At 32.4% G+C, this 6,000-nt stretch overlaps 1 protein-coding gene across 1 annotated transcript in view; it reads left to right on the top strand.

Annotated features, from left to right (window-relative positions):
- Positions 1-6,000, top strand: part of LOC126759572 (uncharacterized) — a 231,052-nt gene continuing 225,052 nt past the window's right edge. The window contains exon 1 of the mRNA XM_050474449.1: positions 1-15. The gene's annotated coding sequence lies outside the window, so the exon portion shown is untranslated. The remainder of the gene's footprint in view (positions 16-6,000) is intronic.

The raw sequence follows: 6,000 nt of genomic DNA, 5'->3' as shown, positions 1-6,000 counted from the left end.
TCGTTGGCAATAAAGGTAAGTGACGTTTTGTGTTTAAAGGCGATTGAATTCGCATGAAAATACCTAAATATATATGTCTTTATTGTCATGCTTGGGTTTGTGCGCATTTCAAGTGATACGGGTTGACGATGCGTATGAGTGACCTTTTGTTGAGTTTGATGAGTTTCTGACAACTTATTAATTCCAATCATGGCGTGGCTTACACGAAATCAAATCAAAGAAATAAATGATTTAAAGGTTAAAGTTTTTATATATAAATATTGCTGAGGGGAAAATACTAGTTTAACAGAAAAAAAAAAATTATTTAAAAAAAAATCACAAATTTTTTCCAATACAAATTAGGATAGGATATATTTGTACACTTCGCGCATTCTTGTAGAGAATTTATTAAAAACTCCGCCATTGGCGATTTTCTTCATGTCCACAATTAATTCTTAGCCAAGCTTACTCATTTTTTTCGAAACTATATTAGCACCTTCCAAGCCGAGTCTGCAGACATTAAGGTTGCAGTAGATTTACGGCTCTCCGGAGTGCAGTCTCCAGAGAAGCGGCGATACTAGCCTTGAACTCATTAACAGTGCGGCCAGGATTGGTCAAGGAATGCCTAACCTCGCTATCACCTCGCTTTTAACAGGCCAATGCCCTATTGGCGACCATGATGTAAGGTTGGAAATCTTACCAGAGTCCATCTGATGAGGTGGAAACAACTCAACACTTCCTTCTTGAATGTCCCGCGATTGTGGGAGATCAAGACTTAAACACTTGGAAGCGCATACCTTAAGAAATCTCACCGAAATGACGGGTGTGGAAATTAAACGCCTGTGCAAATTTCTATTGGCTACTAAGCGTTTTGAGAATTTATAAGTTCGAACACAAGAGTTTTTTTCTATGGCTTCACAGCCTTTTAACTTAACCTAATCTATTTTAGTATTTAGCCAATAAGCACGTTTTTCAAAATATAAATCAAATATCGTTGAAAATCAATAAAGATATGTTCGAAACCATATTTGTAGAATCTACTTTTGGATATTGATATTTTATCATAAAAAAATGTTCGAAGCATTCTCATAACCTCCAAATGTTCGAAGCAATATTCGAAATTTCATCGGAGATAATTTTTCAGTTTTAACGTCATGATGAAGTCGGTGCCTGTTTTATACAGAATCTAAAATCTGTAAAATGTAACCGAAATAGTGCGAGAAGTGCATAACTAAAAGCGTGGTTCTTCTTCTTCTTGATTAGCTTTATCGTCTAATTGCTTTTGGTCGCGTCCATAACACTATACTTTTTTGTCTTTCTTCCTTTTGCTCTGGAGTCCTCAGATGTGGTAATTCAAATTTTAATGTCTGGAGAAACGGCCTCTATTATTTTTCGGTACCCCAATCACTTCTTTTTGAAATGCTTTCTTCACGTTGTTTCACAAATTCTTGCTTTGTCCTCCCAAACAGTTATAACTGATTTTTATATTAAATATACAAAACAGAAGCAAAATTAGCTTTTCTTTTAAATCAGTATCCAAATTAGGGAGGAATAGGTTATATATTTGAAAAAAATTATTATTTTTTTTTTGAAATGTGTTAGTAAAACTATCGATAAATCTCTTCTCAAAATTCTGAAACAACCAATAAAGTGAACAGCTTTACTTCAATCCCTTTAGGTACTATTTTCAACGTTTTTTGAACTTGATTACAAACTAGCTTGAATTTTTAAATATATGATATATCTATTTCGTCACCTAAAATGCAAAACAACGAATCGTCAAAAGAATCAAAATTGAGTTTTTTATTACTTACGATTCACTAGCATAAAATTTTCAGCTTTCGCTATCAGATATAACCAATATATAACCATTTTATAACCAAAACTCAAATTTTGTTTGAATAAGAGTGGATTATATTATGTCGTTTTTCCTTCGCCAGTAAACTTATGAGAAAAGTTATTTTGCATTTTAGGAGACGATATATCTTTATAATATATATATATATATATATTGATCTTTGTGAAAGATTAAATTAAAAATTTTTGTTTAAATTTTCTCCTGCAATACGATTTCTATTATCCTTGGTGGTTTTCGAAGAAATTTTTCAAAGATTGTATATAATTGTATAGTATATCATAGCTTTAACATATTTATAAAATATTCCGAAAATTTCAATATATTATATTATGAAAAAAATCATAACAACCCCGTCCTAACCCTATTTCTGCTCTGAGCTAAAAAATATACAAAAAATTCAACTCTAGCAGCTTCAAATAATGATTTTTATGAAAATTAAGGCTTCCCTTTCAAATCGGTTGAAAAAAAAGTTTAGTAAATATGTTAACTTTCAATGATATTATAAATTTAAAGCACAAAAACGAAAATAAACAGCAAATATGCGCATTGGACTAAAATTTGATCGATGAGAGTAAATAATATTAGAAATATGCAGCAAAAAGATAGCGACTAAGCTAATAAGACACCAGTTTGAATTGGGGAAGAGCATAGATTTTATGATAATAATATTTGAAAAATTCATTTAAAGTTGCGGTATGTGATTTGAAAAGGTATAATCTATCGAAATATTGTATAGAAAAGTTGATATGTATGTACATATATGTAACATGTACTTCTAATGAATATCGCATATCGATCATGTTTTACAAACGCATACCATAAGCGTATTGCTAATATTGATTTTGAAAAATTTCCAAGGGAAAAACCAAAAAAAAACTACAAACATTATCATATAAACAGCACTTTAAGAGCAAAGGCGAAATTTTAACGAGCTGCAATGCGAAGGGTGCACCGCGGGTTTTATCCAAAATAGACAGCAAACTGCGGGCAGCCCATCATAAATAAGGAGATAAAGCAAAACAAACTGATTGCCAGATGCAATCAAATATTTTTTGTTTATTTCTCCAACCAAATGCATTAGTGCTACAGTACACTCAGTTGGCACTTCAACACGCCGCTGTTAATATCTTCATTTTTGGCTTAGTTATGACATTTTATAGGTTTTCGGTTTCCGCCATTTTGTGGGCGTGACAATGGGCCGATTTTGCCCATCTTCGCACTTCTTATGAACACGTACCGCTGGTCAACCCTGATCACTTTGGCATATATTATATCTGACTCTTTTAGTTTTAGCACTTACAAACAACCGTTATGTGAACAAAACTATAATACTCTCCTTAGCAACATTGTTGCGAGAGTACAACAAAAGCGAGGGCTAACAAGAAAAACATGGAAATTTTCCCTGCACATATTGCAAAATGATGGCTAAGTGTGTGCTTTGTTTTTTGGCTTATTTATGTGTAACGGTTTCACATGTTGCTTCATTGTTTTCATTTCTTAATTGCCCCTGCTAATAAGGTGTGTGCATACAAGAGCAAACACACAGCGAGGGGGATAGCGAGAGTGTGAGGGGAGTGCTTATTAAGGGCTAAAAATAAAAGCCCCCCACTTACAGATTGCAGCGAATAAATATAAAGTATGCTCACATAAAGCAGAAAGTTACAACATTTCCACACCTTGAAGACATGGTAATGCAGCGAAGAGTGTGTGCTTAAGAATGAAAATAAAAAAAGAGCACAAAATAAAAATGGGATAAATCGGGCAGCAAAACTAAAATTAGCATGGAAATAATTTTAAGAAATGGTTGAATTCTGAATAAAAAATTAGGAACATTATTATAAATATGAACGTAAATATTGAATTAATTAATAACTAATAATTTCATTAATTAATAATTTTATTAAATTATAATACAGTTAAGCTTCCATAACTTGAACTTCTATAACTCGAAGTTCTCCATAACTCGAACTCTTGAATTGGCAATAGAAGTAAAATTTCATACAAATTTCCTTCCATAACTCGAAGTCTCTCTAACTCCAAGATTTTTCTGGATTATGGTGATTCGAGTTAGGGAAGTTCAACTGTATTTGTTAGTTCGAAAAGGGTATTGAGAGATACATATATAACTCTCTTGAGGGATAACTGGAAAAACCACCGTCAAAATAAATACATTTATGTACCATCTGATCTAGATCGGGACTAGGCCATTTAAACAGCACACGAAAACCGAATCGATAAAATTTTTTCTCTTAATGTTTTGGGTAACAGCATGTCAATGCTAGACCAGCATCTATTGCGAATTGAATAAGACGTCGAATCTGTCCAACTATCTAGTGAAATTTGATTATGGCACTGAAGAAGGAAAGAATATTAATAGTTTATTATGTTTTGTTTGTCGAAGACATTGTTTGGATGTCAAGTTAATGTTTGTAAGTGAATGGCTTATACTCAAGGGGTTACATGGGTTTACGGGTTTCAAAAATAGATTTTATCTTATTAAATTCTGCAAAACCTCTAGAATATTGTCCTATATTTTCAAGTTGATCTGATTAATAGTTTCAGAGATACAGCCTTAAGAACATGTGGACTCGAGGCTAGCTAGGCTAAGTGCACCGTCTTTTAACTCGTTTTTCTCGAAACTGTGTTCTTGAAGTCTTCATGAAATTTTACGCAGGTCTTTGAGATACAATTTTTAAAGATTTGGGTGAAGAATTTTTTTTTCGATTACAATTCTTGAAAAAAAAGGCGCGAAGTTTTCAATGTTTTGTAAAATGTCTGCCAAAAATTCAATTTTCAGTCTTTTCTCCTTCGTCCAAGTTCTAAGTTAAGGTTTTAACTAAAACACGTATTTACGTAGATAATCCTGTAAAGAGTTATCTTGCCAATGCGGGCGCATCTTTTTACCGAGAGTCACCGCCAATGGTGTCGCAATGGCCGAGTTTAAAATATTTGTTTCAAAAAATTCATATGTTTGTCAATAAAAATGGTCTGTTTTATTTTTTATATTAAAAAAATGTTGAAAAAAGGTTTTCTTTCTCCATGTAACCCCCCAAAAACCTGACCAGTTGGATGGAAAAGTTCAGTATCTAAGTAAAATAAAATTTGAGAACTTTACACATTTTTTTTACAATCACGAAATGGTTTATTGATTTTTCGGTTTTTTCTTTCACAGAAAATTATCTTAAAATTATCGACCGGTCAGGTCAATTTAACTCTTAATAGGAATACTCACTGAGATAATATACCAATCGACACCTAGTGTAAAGAGAATATCGCTAAAAATTTTTTAACTGGCTCGCCGATATATGAAGCCTTTCAAAAGATTTTTTTCCAGAAAAAATTCGAACATCGGTTTAGTTAAAAATGTTGAAGTTTATTTTTCCATGCATATATAACGTCCTATTTCATATAAAAATATCTCCAAACCGTTGAATTCTATTCACTATTGAAATTTTTATCCTTTTTTACATACTATAGTTTTTTTTGGTTTCGCTTTTGAGAACTCAGCATGTTCACTTCATTTTGTGCACTTGTTTACACTTTCACTGTACAAACATTTTCTTGCTTAACATGTCCTATACATTTGTACAGGCTAATATACTGTAAGCACTGGATGGTGCCCTGCTTTGAAGAGCTTTACTTCTGGGAATTTGTAAAAACAAACTTTGTTGCAGAGCTGATGCTGCAGCGATATTTTTGTGTTCAAAAATATTTTTGGACATACATATGTACATGTGTAGGTACTGGTATGCATCTAGTATGTATGTATATACCAAACCGTTACGAAAATGTTTAGTTGCATGTGATGCGCTAAACTTTAGAAAGCAGCGATACGAACAAGCAGCATCGATAATTCAGAATCAACGAATATAGGGATAGAATGGCAAAATGCTGGAACACTTTTAAGTTTTTTATTTTTTATACATTTTTGACAATACAGTAATTACATTTTTTGGCGATACCTATTCGGCATCGTTTTACAAAAGATGCAGGTCTGTTGGAACGAGCCTAGCATTGACAGGCTTCAAACCCAAAACATTACCAAAAATGTTTTGAGTTGATCTATATAAAATTTTGAGATCATCTGCTATATCTCTAATGCCAAGAAGTTTATTTTTTTAAGCACAGATTCTTTATTTTTTTCGATGTAATCATCATTAAGG

This window comes from Bactrocera neohumeralis, chromosome 5, assembly GCF_024586455.1.
Source record: "Bactrocera neohumeralis isolate Rockhampton chromosome 5, APGP_CSIRO_Bneo_wtdbg2-racon-allhic-juicebox.fasta_v2, whole genome shotgun sequence".
Lineage (NCBI taxonomy): Eukaryota > Metazoa > Arthropoda > Insecta > Diptera > Tephritidae > Bactrocera > Bactrocera neohumeralis.
The sequence above is the reverse complement of the archived record's forward strand: the minus strand, read 5'-3'. Positions and strand labels throughout refer to the sequence as shown.